The 19,310-nt window shown below is 54.7% G+C and overlaps 1 pseudogene across 1 annotated transcript in view; it reads right to left on the reverse strand.

The window, feature by feature from the left end:
* Positions 1 to 1,065: 1,065 nt before the first annotated feature.
* The window catches only part of LOC308057289 (hydrocephalus-inducing protein homolog), a 66,311-nt pseudogene continuing 48,066 nt past the window's right edge, over positions 1,066 to 19,310 (reverse strand). Inside the window, exons 31-54 of the transcript in view lie at positions 18,365 to 18,531; positions 16,971 to 17,758; positions 16,347 to 16,520; positions 15,819 to 16,021; positions 15,458 to 15,640; positions 15,094 to 15,213; positions 13,583 to 13,749; positions 13,320 to 13,492; positions 12,608 to 12,806; positions 11,648 to 11,747; positions 10,671 to 10,770; positions 10,006 to 10,174; positions 9,488 to 9,726; positions 8,999 to 9,165; positions 8,847 to 8,875; positions 8,203 to 8,641; positions 7,610 to 7,845; positions 6,846 to 6,997; positions 5,693 to 5,885; positions 5,043 to 5,151; positions 4,194 to 4,457; positions 3,467 to 3,609; positions 2,904 to 3,125; positions 1,066 to 1,725 (exon numbers count right to left, since the gene is read on the reverse strand). The product of the transcript in view is annotated as a hydrocephalus-inducing protein homolog (transcript). The remainder of the gene's footprint in view (positions 1,726 to 2,903; positions 3,126 to 3,466; positions 3,610 to 4,193; positions 4,458 to 5,042; positions 5,152 to 5,692; positions 5,886 to 6,845; positions 6,998 to 7,609; positions 7,846 to 8,202; positions 8,642 to 8,846; positions 8,876 to 8,998; positions 9,166 to 9,487; positions 9,727 to 10,005; positions 10,175 to 10,670; positions 10,771 to 11,647; positions 11,748 to 12,607; positions 12,807 to 13,319; positions 13,493 to 13,582; positions 13,750 to 15,093; positions 15,214 to 15,457; positions 15,641 to 15,818; positions 16,022 to 16,346; positions 16,521 to 16,970; positions 17,759 to 18,364; positions 18,532 to 19,310) is intronic.

Here is a 19,310-nt window from a genome sequence, read left to right on the forward strand (position 1 = left end):
AAGACTTAACCCTGAGATTTAATCTTAAAACTTTAACCCAAAGACTTAACCCTAGGACTTAACCCTAAAACTTAACCCTAAGACTTCACTGTAGGACAAGGCCTCAAGGACAAGAGTCCAAGTACTGATAGCCTGATGAACAGAGACTTGTTAGAACCTGTAGGGCACAAGCCCTGGGAGCCAAGGAACAAGCTAACTGCAGACCCCTGAGCCGTTACAGCTGAGGAGGCAGCCAGGCGGACAGAGAAACAAGTAGCCGGATAAGGGAACGGATGGCACCGATATGTAACTTTGTTAATCAAGAAAGCCGCGTAGAAAGAAACTCCTTAACTTTGGAATAGAAATTATTGCTATGTCAAGATAAACTAATAAGTTCCTATTGTTCTAACGGTGTGCCTTAAATATCAACCAATCAGTGTTTTTTACGCTTAAGATTTGACCAATCAGTGTGTAATATGTAGAAGGTAGAAACATATGTAATTGTAAGAAAATCACTAATAAATGGACAACTTGCTTGCATCAAGCTGTGTCCCGTCTCTTCATTCGCTGCAGCACCTTACCATCCAGACTGGGTGGAAGCAGCTCCCCAGTGTGGCTCAATGCCCTTTCGTCCTCCACAGCCGCCATCCAGTTGTATTCCAGGGCCACATTCCCCGTGTTGGACAGCATGGAACTGAAAAGCAAGAAGGAGGAGTGAAAAGACAATGACCAATAAATACAAAGCAAGTAGAAAAGTAACACTGTATGGTGAGCTTCTGGTACCCCTTCCTTGATGCTCAGGAGTATCTTTGTCCCCAGGCAACTCTGCCACGTCTAGACCACTGCCCTGGGCTACCCGGAGACAAAGTGTTTCAAAGTTTGGAGGTTAAAGAGGAAAGGGCAGGCATGGTGCCCAGGAGACTTAATCCAAGGGTCTTATTCTGGTCTTTACATCTCAGTTTGACATTATTTTGACTGCAAACCTGTCCTCGAGCAGATGAGGACAGGCAACACGCAGTGGAAGCAAATCCATGGTTGTTGTCAGCAGAAAGGCATGGCAGAATTGAACCTTTCCTAGCACGCCTTGGCAGGACGGTGGCCACCATCTCCTGCTTGGCTTTACGTGCAGATACGCAGGCCCCAGCACCCTGCCAGGACTTGGACAGGATGAAACAATACATGATTTGTTTAAAGAGAAGAACAGCAGGTGAGACTGAACACAAAGCCCTAGAAGGGACTCGAGTCCACATGTGAGGCATCTCCAGGCGCCCAGGATGTGTGGAAGCTGAAACCTCAGAACCAGCAGGCAGCAGCACACACACCCCTGCCCCCACCCCCCGCCAGGCCTAATCACCCAGTTAGAAATTAGAAGAGGTTTATTAAGTGGCCAAACAATAAACATGTCAGTGTTTTATTTTTTGCCTTTATTGGCACTTTATTGCCTTTATTTTCACCAGACCACGAGCAGAAGGAGAAGCAGAGGCCACCAGAGAGCACGGCACAGCTCCGGCGAAGCAGGCACCAGGTCAGCCCTGGGCAAAGGCAGCTCCCACGCACGGGTCCCTGCCTGGCCTCTGGCTCTCACGGGAATGTCCTCGTCTGGAAGGGCAAGGTCTCCTTGCACTGAATCGTGTCCGTATCCAGCTTGAGCTCAGCGTAGTCGACAACAGCACTGAGGCAAAGCTCCACCTCACGGCTGCTCTCCTCCAGGACAGTGTGAGCTGGTTCTGGGTCTGTCTCGATCACCTCCAAACAGGAAAGGGAAGAATCACTGAGCAGAGCCTAGAAAGCCCGGCTGAGCAAGAGGAGGCTTTTGGCCTCCAAGATCAGCCTCGTACAGGGGCTAGAAAGGACCATTCCCATTTATTTCCCCGGGAAGGTGACAAAATTTAACCCTTCCATTACAGTGTTTGTTTCTACCGACTGAACACCATAATCACCACCATGACTGAGAATACACCCATGGGGACAATGACTGGGTCATAGGTACCTGTCCCTGTGTTTCAACCCTGTAGAGTGTCAGACCTTTTTCATGGCCCGCTACAGATCCAGCAGGCCTCTAAATTAGGATTAAGTTCCCCTGTGGGAGTTCTGTGGATGGAGAACCCCAAGACTGAACAAAACCAGAAAGCACCTTTTCCCTCTTGTCTTAGCGGGAGGTGCTTTCCAGACACCATGTGTGGGGCAACAGCCACGCTGGTGAGGGCTGGGGACGGGCATTTTGGAATGGGGACGAACTCACTAGGAAAGCCTCCGACTGCTGCTGCTGATGGGGAAGAAGTGTGGTTTACAGGTCTTAAAAAGGCTCAGAAACTAGGGAGGAACACGTGCCAGGTACGTGTGTGTGGCACTTTCTGGAGCGATGCTTCTCCAGACTGCTGCACGACTGCCACGCAGCACCTGGGCTGCTCCACAATGAGATATCCCACACAACATGGGCACCACCACCAAAACCTCTGCTATCGGTGTAGGCAGAGCTGACAGCTCACCCACCATGTGCCGGTGGGCTGGCCAGCGCACACACAAGAGCACTAGTGTGGCTCTCCACTCCAAAACAAGAGTCAGAGTGCAGCGCCTTAAACTCCTTGTTGGTGAAAAGGCACTGAAGTCGATGAAGAAATTTTAACACCACAAAACGTGATAAAATTGTAAAATGTGCCCTCCCGTTCAACACAGGTTGCAACACTTCAGCTTTTGGCAGAGACCGGTAGTTTGCATGTGGCTAAACGTGTCTTGTCAAAAGACATTTTGTGTTGGTGTCACAGGTCACTGCATCTGCCTCTCCCCCAAAACGCACTGTGGGTGAACCTCACGGGTGGATTAAACGTCAGGAGGACGCAGGAGCTGCTCAGCCAGCAGAGATGGTGGCCTGCCAGGGGTTTTTTGTAGCAGCTCCGTTAGCTTTTCCTGTTTGCGTTTCTTACCTTCTTCTTCACAGGCCACGTGGCTCCTGGGCCCCTCATGGTGGTATCCACCCACTTGATGGTGCGCAGGCAGTCATCCCAGTCTTTAATCTGCTCCGGCGGCAGCGGGAAGGTGATCCTAGCCACCTTGCACTTCACAGGGTGCATTTTGAAGGTGACCGCGACATCCGATTTCAAGGTCACTGTGATGGCCTTAGCACAGCCAGCATGGAGGTGTCCCACCTAGGGAGAACCAGAGAGCCAAGACCTAACTGGAATCACTAGCAAGGGCAGGACTGACAGCAAAGAGATTGATCGATGTGGTGAGCAGCTGTGCCAGGAATCTGCCTCTTACCGTGTATTCATCTGGGGTTTGACAGAGGAAAATACAAAAGATGCCACCTCCCGTAACACTGAGCCTTTTCTGTGGGGTTGACAGCCCCGTGCCAGCTAAGCCAGGGATTGCAGCTCCTTTGTGGCACTGAAACAGGCTCTCACCGGTACGTGGTGACTCCCTGCCAGCTCCTGGGAACCCGCCGGGCAGGGCTGGAGCAATGGGAAAAGGCAGAGCCATCCAAACTCACCTTGGGGGAGAAGTGAAATGGGGTGTCTGCCAGCCACTCAAACCGCATCGCCTCCGTCCTGCTGCGGTTGGTGATGGTGAAGGTCACGCTGTAGGGTTTCCCGATGTGACAGTCCCCGAACGGGATGTGATTCACTCTGGCAGCTGCTAGGAATGAGAGCAGGAGGTCTCAGTGTGCCTGAGGTCCATCCACCCCCCTCACATCCACAGAGACAGGCGTGGCCAGCTCTTCCTTGCTCCAAGCCTTCCTCCCTGGGGAGACGCAGTTCCCCATCCTACCGCTCCCATGGAAGCGCCCTGCCACATCCCTAAACCCGTGGCTGTGGCTGTGCAGAGCCACGCAGCACAGCATGCACTGCCCCTCTGCACAGAGCCAGCACGCTCCCAGACCGCCAGGCCAGGGGGTGACAGCACAGGCTGCGTATATCGAGGGCACAAATCATTAGACACGGGCTTCATCTCCATAGCATACCATGGGCTGGCAGCCCTCCTTTTGGAGATACTCAGCTGAACGCGGGTATCTCTGACCCTTCCCTGCTAGCCTGCAAGCTTCTCCCTTGACAGACGATCTTCTCTTCTGCTCTCAAGCTGCCTCTTAAGCCTCTGCAGGCTACAGAAGGCAGCAGGATCTGGCTGCTAAAGCTGGACCGCAGGTGCGCGGCACAGGGTGAGCAGAAACGTCTGTTTTCCTGTTCCTTGATCCACCTGGGCAGCCTTTCCTCTCTTACCCTCAATTACGTCTTCCTCTAGATTGCCCTCAGCATTCTTCTCCTCCTCACTGTCTGCCACCAGGCCATGGATGTTATCTAGCGTGAAGTCATCCTCGTAGCCTTCGCCCACCAGCTGAATGTCGGTCTCCTCATACGGGTTGTTCACCACCGACAAGTGGATCCTGCCTTCCACACGTTGGGCCAGGGTGGGTTTGAAAAGCACGTCAAACTCTGCTAATTCCCCACGGAGCAGGACCAGGAGAGCGGTGTGAGGCTTCCTCTCTGCACAGCAATGAAATCAGCGACAAGTGATACAGCTGTACCGCTGAAATATTTCTGTGGGGCGTAAGGGGTTGAAACCCAGCTACCTCTAAGCACAGGTTCTCCCACCAATGGTGCCAGACCCTCCTCCTATGCTCACAAGGCTACGACAGCACCACGCGTATCACTGCTGAAGTGCCTTAAACACAGGTTAACACCCAGCGCTCACTCAAACTGCAGTCAGTCAGCTCCTGCCACACGTAAAGCTGAGCCAAAGAATGGGTTTGGCTTCTGTTGGCTGGCTGTGGGCTCAGGGGCTGCCTCCATTCAGGCTGCTACTCCCACACGCAGCAAAGACCTCAGATGGTCCGCTGAAGTGGTGACAGCCCCCCGCAACTCAACCCACCATGTCCAGAGGAACAGAAAAAACTTCCAACCACTTTCTAGGAGGAAGCTGTGCGCAGAGTCCACATGAAAAGCTGGGGGTACGGAGAGCCCCAGAGAAGAAACAACATCTAACATTTGGCGGCTGCTTGGCCAAGCCAAGAGCAGGGCACACATTTCTCCCCTGTGTGGATGACCGCGCTTCACGCTTACTGGATTTACCTCCTGCAGGAGAGTCCTCCTTCACGCCCCCAGCTTGGTAGACGCATTGTGTGGTGGGCCTGGCTTTCAAGAAGAAAACTCCCGCTTCATCCAACAGGTCTATCGTCAACTGAGAAAAAGGAACACAGAGCACAACCACACTGCTGTGGGTACAGGGTGACACGTGGGTTGGCACCGTACTGGTGCTGGTCCAGCACGGGGCATCCAGCATGCTTCCCTGCTTCAAACACAGCTCTTAGCTAAACTTACAAAGTTCAAGTAAAACTAGACAGAAAAAAGAAGCGTTCAGAGGCGCTGGGATACAAAAGTAATGAACAGAATTTTTCATTAAAGTGTAGTAAAATGGGATCAAATACAATCTAATGCAACTAGGACATCATACGTGCCCACCCGAGAATCAAAGCGTGAGAAGAGAGATGGGGGGAAAACACCCCACCAACTTTCTTGCGCTGTATTTAACTGAAAAGGATAGGCTAGTCAGAAAAATCGCATTTCCAAGAGGAACTCTCTTCCTGGAAATTACAAGTCAGTCATTTGCTTAAAAAGAATTTCTGAGAGCTGTTTCCAGGTCTGCCATGCTTCCTGGGACCTTTTCTCCACGAGACAAGCACTTGTTCCCAGACCAGAGCGTTCCCTGAGCAGGTCCTCACCTGGACAGGTAGGGTGCCACCATTATGAAGGACCAGAGGGAGCTTTTGTGAATCACCTAGCAACAGCTTCTTAAAGACCAGCAGAGGGTTCCCTCTCTTACTGTGAAGTACTGGGCGCAGGACTGTCACCCGAGGCAGAGTCCCATCTCCACTGACACGGAAGGTCAGGCTTTGCGCTTTAATTGCTGCAGGGCTGCAGGAAAGGCAGAGGAGAGATCGTGACGGCCGGCACTAACCAATTTCCCACCTGGCAAGCAACAAAGAGGGGCCACCCACTGCATTTTCCCTGGCTGGTGCTCCTGTACCCCACGACACAGGTCTCCTCCACCCCCCTCCTCCCAATCCAATCAGGGCCATTCACAAGAGCTCTGAAGAGCCAGAGCCTTCCAGAGTAGCAGTTAAAGAACATGTCACTGAATCGAATCATGCAGCACAGCAGGTAAATAATGAGGCGAGAGGTGAGACATGGCAAATTCACTGGCTGCGATGATATGAGACACATGCAAAAAGCACGAGCGCAGCATGGAAATAGTATAAAAGCAAGAAGGGAAAAATAAATGGCACCATCAGTAATGATTATTTCCAAGGACGCTAAAAAAGGAATTGCGTACTAGAGCAGAAAGCTGACTTGTCCTGACTCAGCCACTAAACGGCTGGGGAAGAGCCGGTCAGAGCCCTGGTACACACGTCCCAGGACAGGGGAACTCGGCTCCTCTTTTAGAAGGGCTCCAGTCGCTCCTTTGACAGAGAATAGCTTAACATACCCCAGGTAATCACATACAATCATCTCATTTTAACAGAAACAAGGAGGAAATAATGCACGCTGGCTGGCTGGCACAGAAACGGCTTCATCTAAACCTTTGTCCTTGGAAAGCCCCAGCTCAGCTGTTGCACATCTCCATTTCTTTCTGATTCACTAACTCCCAGCTGGCTACCAAATGCTGCACTGTCTTCACAGTCACTCGCAGAGGCTAAGCTATAACCCCTTCTCTTTCTACTCTGTCTAGTAGTTACCGCCTCCTCTATTCTCTAATGCTAAGCACTCTGCCTAAGGCTACCGAGAGCATCAGGGTTAACAAGAGGTCGGGGTCCTCCCAGAGGAGGGGCAGCCATCAGGCAGGTCCCCCCGCCCAGATTTCACAGGGGGAGTTACCTCGCCAGGACATCGAGGGAAGCCTCAAAAGTGCACTGGTAGCTCTGCATCATCTGTGGAGTGAAGGTCACCGTAGCAAAGGCGTGGGAGCAGCTGGGCACGCACATCCGAACGGGATCCACCTTGAAAATGTCACTGATGGGGCTGTGAAACTTGGGGGAACCCACAGAGCCGTGTTAGGAGGAAACATCCTTCAGTGTTTCGTACGCAGTCTTATTCTTATATGCGTCACCGGGAACAGCCCCAGACAGCGTGTCTCCCTTCCTGCTTGCCCTGGGCAGGCTCCTTCCATCGCAGGGGTGACTCCAAAGCGGTGCTGACCTTGCACAGGGAGCCCAGGAGCGCAAAAGCTGGCTTTGAGCACTGGGCAGCCACCCCAGCACACAAGGGAGGGGGGCACTGCACGGAAACCCCGCAACTAACCTCAAACTGGCCTTTAAAGAGAAGGAAAAGGCCAGGGAGCCTGAGGGAATGGTCTGCTTTGAGCCCAGGCACGTCAGGCCAGTAAAGGCCCCCTCTGAGCGGGCTTCCAAGAGATGTGCAGAAGGGTTTGGGTCTCCCACCAAAGACCCAGCCAGAGCGGTGAGCCAAAGCCTTGCTCGAGACGTGCCAAATTCAGAACTGCCACCCTGGCACTGCTGCTCCCCCCTGTAGCCTGACCTGCACGGAGCTGGACTAGGGCGGGCAAGAGGAAGCAACGAGTCTGGAGAACAAGGCAGCGCAGCCTGTAAAGAGCAACGGTCACCTTGGCCTCTTGTTCTTACCTCACCGGCGATGGGTTTGATGGAAAGGACCACATTGCAGGGGACTTTGTTGACATTGTGGATCTCGAAGCGAGCTGTGGCCCGGTGCCCAACCCGAACGTCGGTGAAGATAAACTTGTTCTCATCTCTGACATACACACCCTTGTCTCGCACCGTCTGCGGGGTCTGGCAGAGGTTGACGTTGCTGCAGATTCGATGCTCCTCAAAGATGGACTCGATGTCATCAACCACAAATGCTGCGGAGCAGAGCAGAGGGAGGGCTGAATGCTGAATTCCTGATGAATTTTTCGGGACCCTGCTGGCCTCTCGGAAGGCTTGATAAACCCTTTCTGCCCAGGTCACTGCAAAACCCAGCCTTGGGCGGGGAGTCGGCTGCGAGGATGGAGCTCAGTCCCAGTCAAGGAGTATTGCTTTCCTTTTATCCTTCCATGCATCCCTCCCAGCCTCTCCCCGCTGGCTGACTTGAAAAGAACTGGAACCTCTGAGGATTTTAGGGTTTAGCTTCAAGGTCAGGGCGCCTCTCTAACCAAGCAATAAGTTCAGGTGCTGACCAGCAGCAGGTCTGGCTGTGGGAACCTGTGGACGGGGCGTACCTGGGAGGCAGGACTCAGCCAGCAGGGTATAGGGGATGCCGAGGGGATTGTCCTGGGGGTCTCTGTCGCTGATATCGATGCGCAGGTGCTCCTCGCACGTCCCCAGTGATTCCGCAGAGCAATCCACCGTGATCATCTGCTGGCCCCCAGGAGGGATGGAACCAAAGCCAGGGTACACCGTGAACATGCCTAGAGTGATGCGAGCCTGCAGAAAGAGTCCCAGGAGAGGCTGACGTCCAGCAGCCCAGCCTTGAGCATCCCCAGCAAGGAGTACGCCGCTCCTCAACCTCCAGCCAGGCCGAGCCCCCAGTCCCAGGGCAGGGAGGGATGACTCCACGGCCCAGAGGCAGCCCCAGGACGAGAGGGACAAGCCAGGAGGAGCTGCAGGCCTATCCTGGCTGGCACAGAGGACGGAGTTTGGGTGTAAAAGGTGAAGGTGCTAGCTGGGATCCTCCAGCCTCAGGGGTAAAACAGGAGAGCAGAAATAACTGTGAGAAGTGACGGGAGGGAAGGGAGGGGACTGGGAAGACGAAAACACAAGGTCATCTGGTATCTATGGAGTGGGACTTCAAACAGGAACGTGCCCACATCTGTGGTATTCACAGTCCTATTTTGGCTAGCAGCCACCAAAACACGGGACCTGCTCCTCTCTCTTGACCCCACAACTCCAAGTCTGAGCCAGAGCACGGGACTGTCAGTGCAACTGAGCAGCTCCTGCCTCTGCTTGTGGCTGGGAGATGACGGACCTCCATCGTGCAGACCATGTCCCACCCCACGGTGATGAGCCCCCATCAGCGTCCTCCCCCAGCACCCGCAGCAGTGTGTCTTGGGGAGCGGGAGCCACCCACCTGCATGGAGGGGCTGGCAACCTTCTGCAGCGAGCGCTTGCTTTTCTTGGCTGAGCAAGTCCTTTGGTGTAAGTTCTCACTCTTGCCAGAGTGGGCAGATTTCATTTGACATCCACTAAGAGCAGAAAGCAGAAACACCCATCATGCTGAGCCCCCACCCTGCCTTCCTCTGAAGCCAAAGCTGACCTTCCCCTCCCCACAGAGGAAAGCCTCCCTGCCCCTCGCAGCCCCGGCGGCACCTCCTGCAGCTTACAGACAGCTCAGCTGTATCACCAGCTTTGCCCGACACACGGGGACACTGAGGCACTTCTCCACTCCCTGTTCACAAGCAGGTGACGTGAACTGGACAATAACCCAGGTGTCTGGGCTGCCTGTCACACACCAGCCACGCTGTCGTGCCTCCTCAGGCAGGACAGGTGATGCAGGTCTTCTCTCACCTTTTCTCTTGCAATCGGGATGCGTCCTGGTCTGCTCGGTAGATGAGGAATTTAAAGTCAAGGCTGCCTTTGTTCTCCAGCATGAAGGTGCAGGTTTTCCTGCTGCCCTTCACCATGGCACCGAAGTTGATGAGCGAGGCGGGGTGAATGCTGTACTTGCTGAACACAGCTTTCGCCGACACCCTCACTGGGATGATGGCGACGGTCTCGCCTCCTCCGCAGATGCTGGGCTCCATCACCTGCAGCCAGAGGAGGGCTTGGTAAAACCAGCAAAGAGGCCAGCCTCTGACTCTGTTCCCTGATCCCATCCCAGGTCCCCATCAGCTCATCCTCCCTGTTTCAACGCCTCCTCCGGAGCCAGACTTTCAGCTCCGCTTAGGAAGCATCACAAATGTTTTCTGAGACATTGCTGTCACCTACGAGAATTACCCAGCTAAAGCCCTCCTTCCAGAAGGCACCTGTCCTGCTCACGCTCCCAAGACGTGCTGTGCCACCGCTGCCTGGCTGGGGCAGCTCACCTGGTAGTGCAGGATGGGTTTGTCCTCGATATTCACTTCCGTCTTGGGGTGGAAGAACACCTGGACCTGCACAGGGCGCCCGGAGGCAGCCAGCAGGCCCTTCTGCGGCTGGATAGTGAAGTGGCTTGCCAGGTCTGGTATGGTGGTGCCTGCAGCTTTCAGCTGGAAACTGGGGAGAAAGGGAAGGAACAAAGACCTCTGCAGTTAAAAGTACAAGTGCCACCAGCACAGCCAGGGCTTGACATAAGACCATAAAAAAATTAAAAGGGAAAGAGTCCAGCTCTGCTTGGGGAATCTCAGATCTTGAGAGAGTGCAGACCATCATGAGTGTTGCAAACTAACCTCGACAGCCAATTTTCTCATCCCCTCCTTTAAAGAGTCATAAAGAGAAAGGAGCTGCCCCTCAGAGGAAGGCAATGGATCTCAGCAGTGAGTGGCTTCAATTTCAGGGCCTCTCCTTCTGGTTCCTGCTCAGCTGTGAAGGACTTCTGGTGTGGGGCTGCATTCTCCCTTAAAGTCTTTGAGATTAGGGAGCCCGGGCTTTTTATTTAACCAGACCACGAGGCAGCCAGCACGGGAAGCGGTTCTAGCCATGGGCAGGAGGAGAAGGCAGGCCTGGGCAGATGGTGGCACCACGCGTTCACAGACCAGGCAGCTGGACCCACCTGTACGCAATCTCGTACTTCCCCTTGTTCCTCAGAGTCAGCACTTGCTTCGCATCATCCAGGACTTTCAGGACTCCAAAATCCACGGTGCCACCTGCACCTGCAGAAAACCCGCAGAGCCAGGCAAGAAACGGGGAGTATTAGTGAGCTGCTACAGACCACACCAAGTGACAAGACAGATATTTCAACACTTCCAGGCCAATTTCAATTGGCCTCTCAATACTGAAATGGGGCTTATAAGAAAGGTGGGGACAGGTGTTTCCTGGGGGGCTGTAGTGACAGGACAGGGGGCAATGGCTTTGAACTGGAGGAGGGGAGATTTACATGAGCTGTTGGGAAGAAATTCTTCACTGTGAGGGTGGCGAGGCACTGGCAGAGGCTGCCCGGAGCAGCTGTGGCTGCCCCACTCAAGGCCAGGTTGGACGGGGCTTGGGGCAACCTGGACTAGTGGAAGGTGTTCCTGCCCATGGCAGGGGGGTTGGGACAAGACAATCTTTGAGGTCCTTTCCAACCCAAACTGTTCTATGACACTGGGAGTTCTCAGGCAGCCCAAAACCCTTCTCAGGAAGTTTCCGTTCTTGGAAATTTTCTTTAGCTACTTTGCTGCCCTTGCTCTTCTTACTCGGAGAATATCTGCAGGGTTTAGCAGGTGAGGAGCTGGGTTTCTGTCTTCTTGCTTCCAAGCACTGATCCAACAACTTTATGTGCCCTGCTGAGCCCTCAGGAGCTGCCAATTGCTCGCTCACATCGCTGTGGTTTCTAAGCCCCCAGACCAACCTGCACACTGCAAAGCTCAGGGGCGAGAGACTCGAGGCTGGCTGTGCCCTGACAGCCCTTCACTCCACTCAACTTGCAGGATACGCGCTTTATGTGACCGGGCCACGCTTGCATGCTACCCCATCCCAAGCGCTTTGGTTGCTCACCTGCCAAGGCAAGGCAACGCACCCAGACTGCTTTGTTTTGGGGCATCCACTGACCTTTAGGAATGTTGATGATTGGAGCAACATCATAGCCCTCTGCAGAAATGAGGATATTTTCGGTCTGGACAATCCCCAGGATGTTTTCTGCATCTGAAACCTGAGGCAGCGAGAAACGAACAGTGCTTAGACCGTTCTCTTAAATTCTTTTGGTAGACAACATACGAGTCCTTGTCTCTGCTGGCTGCTTCCACCATGGCCTCCCCTGCTTGACAAGCACTTGTGGATTCCCAAACTCTCCCAACCTGCTCATCTCACGGGCTGACCCAGCGAGATGCTGCTGCAGTAAGAAGCCCTACCAGCCCAGCTCGGCACTCCTTCAGCAGGCAGTGCTGCCGCGGAAGCACCCGGGGAGACACAGCGATGGAAAAACAATCTCAAGAATTGTGAGGTGTCCCAGAGCAGGTGGCATTGACCGTCAACCCTCTCCCCTTCAATCACCCAGCATCCTCACTGAAGTGCAGCCCCCAAACACGGGGAACAAAAGCCCAGGGTGACAGCTTGTTGCTCTCCGTTAAGAGCCCCGGACAGGCTCCAGCATGGGCGCAGGGAGCACGCCGAGGTCTGGACAACCAAACAACAGCATTCAACCACACACAGCGGCAAGGTGGCTGTAACGCGGGCTCAGGACACAGCGCCTGGTTGTCTGGGCTGACGCAGATGCTCAGGGATGCACCATGTGCTCTGGTGAACCCAGGCTGAGGCAGCAGAAGTTGGGGTCACAGCAGCCTTGTGTCCCTCAGGTGCAGCTCTTCCTGGCCCGGCAGCACACATGCCCCCTGAAGCTCAGCTATAAGAGCAAGTTCCTTGCCGCTAAGGGCCTGCCCCCCCGGCGATGCGGGTAGAAAGGAACCTCGGGAAGGCTCATCCTTTGTCCCCCTCTTTGCAGGGAACCCTTCAAGCACAGCCTCCACCCCAAAGATCTCGTTGCCCTGCCAGGGAGGGCACAGTCCCCCTCACCTCCAGTCGGATCTTCTTCTCAATGTTGAGAGCCTTTGTGGGCTTGAAATACAGATGCACGTCAAACTCCGTGCGCGGACCAACGATGCCCTCGCGTTGTGACACGGAGAAGTCCTCGCCCAGGTTTTCCAGCCCACAGAGCCGCCAGGCCACAGGCAGCAGGGTGCTGTTTCGCAGGACCAGGGTCTTGCTGTCCTCCCTGCAGAGGCAGAAAGACACCCTGCACCAGCTGCTCGATGGTCAGGATAGGCCTTGCAACTGAATGCATCTTGGAGCAGCCCTATGCATTAGTTTATATATATATCTTTATCTATACACATCCAGTATTTACAGTATCCATAACATTAGTTAAGTGTTTTCTCTGTGTCACAAGTCTCAGAGGTGAGGTCCTGGGGAAGGGCTGGGTGCTAACGGTGTATCCAACAGAAGGGACATAAGGAGGAGCAACTGCACTGCTCTCCGAACCAGCAGACGAGATACAAATGAATCAAGATGCCCATTGCACCACGTTGCTGGGGGGCTACAGAGCTTGCGGCTGTCCTGAGAGAACCAAGCCAGCAAGGAACGGTGAGCAAGAGACCGGGAACTGCTGGCAGAAAGAGGGACGCCAGCCCAACATCCAGCCTGAAGGGCCATGCAGCCAGCCAGAGAGGCTGAAGGGGAGCTCACCGACAGCACCCGTCCCCAGCAGAGGGGCCGCGGGATGACTGACCTGTGCAGAAGCAGCCTGTTGAAATGCACGCGCTTGGGGCTGACCCTCAGCTCCACCTTCACCCCCTGGCAGCACAGGGGGAAGACCACCGGCTCTGGGTTCTCCTTAATGCGGCAGACGAGCTTGTCTTCCACCAGACCAGCTGAAGTGGGGTACGCCCAAATGCTCAGCTTCTAGCCCCGTCCCCGAAACAAGAAATACAGAAGAGCACTCAGTGAGCAGGAGGAATGGCTCCTGGGCACTTACACCAGTGCCTGCCCTACCTGCTGTCCCCTACCTGTTCGGTTTCAGCCTCATGCTGGGAGGTTCTACAAGGAACGTGTCCGCCTTGAGAGCGCGCTCAAAGGAGAAATGAGCCTCTACTTCCAAGGGGGTGACGTTGAGGATGGTTATCATCTCACAGTTGCTGGGATAGTCCAGTGCCTTGTACCTGTCCGCAAAAGGGGAGAAGGCTGCAGAGGAGACCGTCGCCTTCATCCCACACCAAGGAAAGCGCCATGTCCTGGCAGCGGGAGGCTGCACTGCAAGACCATGTTCCAACAAGCAGGCCAAGAAAAAGGATCATTTTCAGGGGCACACTGGATGCTATGTGTCTCCATCCTTGCGTTACTTTGATGTCCACCCCTGTACTTGGTGCCTCCAGCCCAGACACGTGATGATGCACAGGCCACTTAAAGAGCATTTTACAAATTAGAAATTCAAAGATGCCTGGAAAAACAGAGGTACTGCAGGCACGTGGGTTCTCCCCCTTTCTTTGTTGGGTTTCCTTCCCTGCAGGGTAGAAAGAAATGCTCTTGGAAAGAGCTTTTAAAAATAGTTTAGCTTTTGTCTTCCAAAACAGTCACGAGATTGCCTTGTATTTCATAGGTTAGCTCAAAGCCTGAGGGAAGGAAATAGAGAGGATTCATTCCCAAGAGGAATGCTGAATTTAAAAAAAACGTCCCTTCCCTCGGGTATGGAGCAGATTTGGGAGTTAAAGGGTTAAAAAGCACAAACAGAAACCCAAGGCCATGCAGCAGCCTGACTAAAGATCCTCTTTTGGTTTTTGAACTGTTTTGATTTCATTTGCTTGGGTTGTCAAAATACCACCAGCTCTCCAGAGCTCCCATGAAGAGGACAACTTAATTTCTACTATTGAAAAAAAAAGCTATGTTAAAAATAGAAATGCGCCAGCAGCTACAATGGCAACTTTTTCAGGCAGACTTTGTCCAGCATTGAGGACGGGGAAACAGAATTTCCATTTTCATTCCTCTGCAGATCCCCCACGCCCCCATATCCGCAGGTCGAATCATAAGGCCTTACTAATATTACAAACGGATGAATGTTTTACAAAACCATCAGCAGAGTAATTGCTTGTTCAGTCCACCTGTAGAGCTCAAAGCACTTTTAAAAAACACCATAAAGTTCATTTCGTAGGTGGCGAAGCTGAGATGTGGCGGGGGGACACAAGCTGCTCCAAGTGACCTTCAGGCTGGAAGCAGCACATGGCTCTGGCCACCAAGGCACCCACCAGGGAGGAAGATCAGCTCCGTCTCTCCCCTGCTCCTCCAGGACTCACTTGCCCATCATCTGCTCAAGTTCACACATCTGTGGCCCTTCAGCCCCCTGCATCTCCCAGGCAGGTCTCCACCTGGGCCTGCCCTGAATTGTGCCTCTGGGACGGCTCATCCCCAGACGTGTCCGTGACAGCACGAGGCCCTGGAGGTGCCATCCCAACGTCCCATGCTGTGCAGGCAGCACATCAGGATGCTCGCTCAGGGCGGGGAGCACGTACCAGTCTCTTGACTTCCCACACAGCAGCGGTCCAAAGTGGAAGACACCCGTCTCCGTGACATACTGCTTGAAGACAATGTCATCGTCTCCCTTGCTCTTCCTTTGGTGGGGAAACACCAGCCTGGGCAGAGAAAACAGGGAATGAAGAGCTGTGAGATGCTCCAAGTAGAAAACCTGGTCAGAAAGCCGTAACCCTTACTGGTGGCCGCGGTACCAGTACTCCCAGCTCCAGGCATGGGACAAGATGCTGGGCGGCTCAGGCAGCACGCTCTGCCCGAGCCAGAAGGTCACCGGGGTACAAGGGGCAGCCCTGGCTCTGAGCCCAGGGGGGAGCAGCGTGGGAGGCTCCCAGGGGCAAGCCTTACCGTGGGTCTTGGCTGATGGTGGGGTACAGGCAGGTGCCCCTGCAGGGCAGCTGGTACAGTCGCTTTGTCCCCAGGATCTCGAAACGCAGCGTCTGCTCAAACTGGCCCAGCACCGTGGAGCTGAAGTGGACCTTCAGTTCCACCTCGCCGCGGGCAGGCACTATCCACCGGCAGCTGCTCAGCCTGGCAGTTAAAGAGAGGGCTTCAGACACGGCTAATGAGCAAACAAGACGAGGAGGAGGGTTGTGGACTCGCCATCCCACGGAGGCACCAACAGAGGGGCCCTGAGGAGCTGGGGATGACAGACCTCACTTGACAGGGTGGCCGCGAAGCAGAAGGATCTCCTCAGCCCTCAGCTCACCTGACATGTCTCGGCGGGGATGGGACCGTGTCCTCGCCGCTTTGGTGCGCCCCAGGAGAAGATACGGGTCCTTCCCTGTCCAGCCCCTGGAGACATCTCCTGCCCTGACTGGAGCTCTGCTTCTCTCTCGCAGCCTCCCAGCTGCCCGCAGCTTTCTCCTCGCTCGACTGGCTCCTCACAGGGGCGACCTGCTCCTCTGCGGTCTGAGCCACAAGGGGAGGGAGAAAACAGAGAGGTGAGACCTGCCCCGAGACATCCCCCTCCGGGAAAGCAAGCTGTGGGTTTGTTAACAATTAGGGGAAGCACTAAATAAACAACCACATCTGCCCAGGGACTTGGTCTTCCTCATCAGGTTTAGTTTTGCCTACAACACTCTCCTTGCCCAGGACCTCAAGGCAAGGCGAGGGCTTGAGGGGTTTTTTTAAACCGTTATTCTCATCTTACAGACATCACAGTGATCCTTCCCCACCCACCCCCCTGCCCTGGCACCTTCACTTCAGGCACAACGGGGGCATCCACGAGACTTACGGCAGCATTCTTGTCTTCTTCTGCAGTGGCGCCTTCTGGCACAACAAAGACAAAGTGCTTGAGGGCTTCTCCTGCTGCAGGGGCCATCCGCTCTGCCGGGTAGTGGATCACGGAGTAGAAAGCAGTAGGGGGAATGGGAAGCCCGGAGGGACCCAGTCCAAGGCTATCCAGGACCTAAAGCGTAAGAGAAAACCCTGTTTGTACCCCTGTCACCTTCATCCTCACACTCACTCCTTAAAGGCACGGAGCTTTCGGCAATGTGGTGGGGCTTTATTTATATGGGGCACAGCGCTTCTTCATGCCCAGTGGAGTGGGCAGGCTCCAGAGCAGTGCCAGGACCTACAAGTGGGACCTCGAGAGAAACCTCTCCCTGGAGTGACTCAGCTGAAGGAAACCTGAGCTGCCCTGCCCTGGGACCATTTGCAATGATTTCCAGGCTGGGAAATTCTCTCAACAGACGGGATGCTTGTACAGAGAGCACTCCTGCTTCCCACCCACCTGAGGGATGGTGAGAACCTCCCCAGCCATGGGGCTGCTGCGGAGCCGTTGTGGAACATCATCGGTGGCCTGGACCGGGGCCCAGGAGCACGGTAGGCTCAGCCTCCGAGCCTCACAGGGCTCTACCTGCTCTGCCGCTGGCAGCTCGCTGCTCTCCAGGATCTTCCTAGTCATATCTTCTGAGCCCAGCACCTGGATGTCCAAGCAGGGCACCCCGACACCCTGGCCTCTGGCTGACCCTTTTGCACCTTCCCCTTCCAGCTGAGGTATTCTGGCATCCTCAAGAGCCTTCAGTTTTGCCAGATGCTCTTTCTCCAGCCTCTCCTGATGCTCCTTCTCTCTGTCCCTCCAGCTCCTGGGGCTGGATGCGTGCTGGGGCTGCTCTTCTGCTGGGCGCCGTGCATCCTCGTGGTTCAGGGGGAATAGCAGGATACCCTGAACCCTGTCCCAGGATGCCAAAATACGCGCAACATCCTTCTGCGACGTCTCGTAGATATTAAACCTCAGGGCCAAGTTCTCGCTGTCACTCTGGGCCTCATTTTTTGTTTCCCCCTCTTCCAGGTCTGTGGGGTGTGCAGCCGCTGCCAGGTGGGCATCCATCAGGGTGACCTTGCTCTGCTTTTGCTCATCTTCCTTTGTGCAGCGTGCAACAGAGCCCAGGCGCTTCCTTACAGATCGTGTCTTGACCACCCCCTTGGTGACCTCCGACCTCTGGCTGTTGGATGTGTTGGTGTTGCTGGTGGGACTGTTCATGCCCTGGGCAGGAAGAGCAAAAAAAGCAGGGAGCATTTCAAAGCACTGACTCAGGTGCTGTAGGGCAGCAATGATCTTTACAATAGCACCCCAAACCTCGCTCGAGACCTGTGCTAGGCACCCTACAAATCCCAGTTCAGAACATAGCTGGTACCCAGTTTAGCTCAACAAACCAAACTCTTCAGTGTCAGACTGATGAGCGGTCCTGCAAACCAGCTGAGGAACAGAACAGGTTCCCAAACCAAGCAGAGAACTTAAGACACCTCCTTACTCCCGTGCAGTCCTCTGGGTTCATTTCTGGTGCGCTGAGCATCCCTGTGGCTGGCTGATTCTTTGCAAAGTCTGCCTGCTTCTTTGCAAAGTCTGCCTGCTAATGAATACCTAAGGCCTGGGGGCATCTCCTGCCAGACATGTAGGAAAAGACCCCACATCCCAGACAGATCATGGCTCACAGGTGTAAGTCACAGGCAGAGTGGGAAGAAACGCTGGACTAAAACTACCTAGGGCTTCAGTAGTCAATATGTGGAGTTACATGAAGCCAGGACTCAAAGGCAGCATGATCTTAGTAGAGCAGCTCTAGCAGCAAACCCATGGGAAGACACCCCGGTGCAGCAGCAGCACGATCAGACCCCGGTGGTTGTTTCCCAGCGCAGCCCCACATGTTGCTCCTGCCAGGTGCTCGTCCCCAGCACTGCGTGGGGCTCCCTGAGGCACGGCGCAGCTCCGTAGGAAGGTCCCCAGGGCTTTCAGTCATCTCTGTAAACAACCACGCACCTGCTTGACACCAGGCCGGCTTTCCCTCCTCAAAGCATTCTCTTGGTCTTTTCCAGTCTTTCTCTTCCCCTGCTCAGAATTCTTCAGCTCTTCCTCCTTCAAGCGTTCCAGCTCCTGCCGACGCTTTTCCTCAAGCTCTCGAGCTAGCTGCTCCATCTCCCTTCAGCAAGCCAAACAGAAAACACGCCCGAGAGTCACCACCAGAAGTCTGGGCTTGCCGCCATCCCAGCTGGTCCTGCACTTCATTCCCTGACCCTGAGGCCAGGCAGAACCGTTAGGCCATCTCTGTGGACCTCCCTCAGCCTGAGGAGGCTGGGAATATCCCAAGTGAGGAGAGGTGGGAGGGGACCTCCAGGGCCAGCCAAACCTCAGCCTTGCTTCATAAGGGCAGCCTGGGCTGAACGAAGTGCGGAAACACACGCTCGCTTTAAGCGGGTCCCCCTCCCAGTTTCGGACTTAGCCTGTGCATCCTCCTCAACCCCTGCGGCCTCCCCTCCTGGGCTGCTTTGCTGGATCAGAGCTTCTCCCAGGCTGACCTGCTGCTGCAGCTGAGGGTGAGCCCAAGAGCCACCGGCTTCTATGGCCGGTGTCGCTCAGGAAGGAAAAACCTGGGAGATCAGCAAGGACTTCCCCTACGGCAGGACTGGGATCTAAACCAAGCCAGCACGGCTGTGCCTCACACCAAGCCACACCACAACCCCTCTGGTGTGGGGAAGAAGGGGGGTGAAGATGAGAATCAACGTAATTAACTTAGAGACACTTCTAAGGAGCAGCGGCCAGGCAAGCCCAGAGCCCAGGTGCCGGCAGCCACCGTCTAAACCCGCGGGCTCCCTGCTCAGCTGGAGAGAAGATGTTCTCTCCCGGGAGGAAGGGCCTTCCTCTGCTGGGAACCTGGGGGTGGAACTGCCCGCCTGGAGCAGACCCTTTCAGGCCTTCGCT

This window comes from Falco punctatus (genome assembly GCF_963210335.1).
Source record: "Falco punctatus genome assembly, contig: scaffold_76, whole genome shotgun sequence".
In the NCBI taxonomy this organism is placed as follows: Eukaryota; Metazoa; Chordata; class Aves; order Falconiformes; family Falconidae; genus Falco; species Falco punctatus.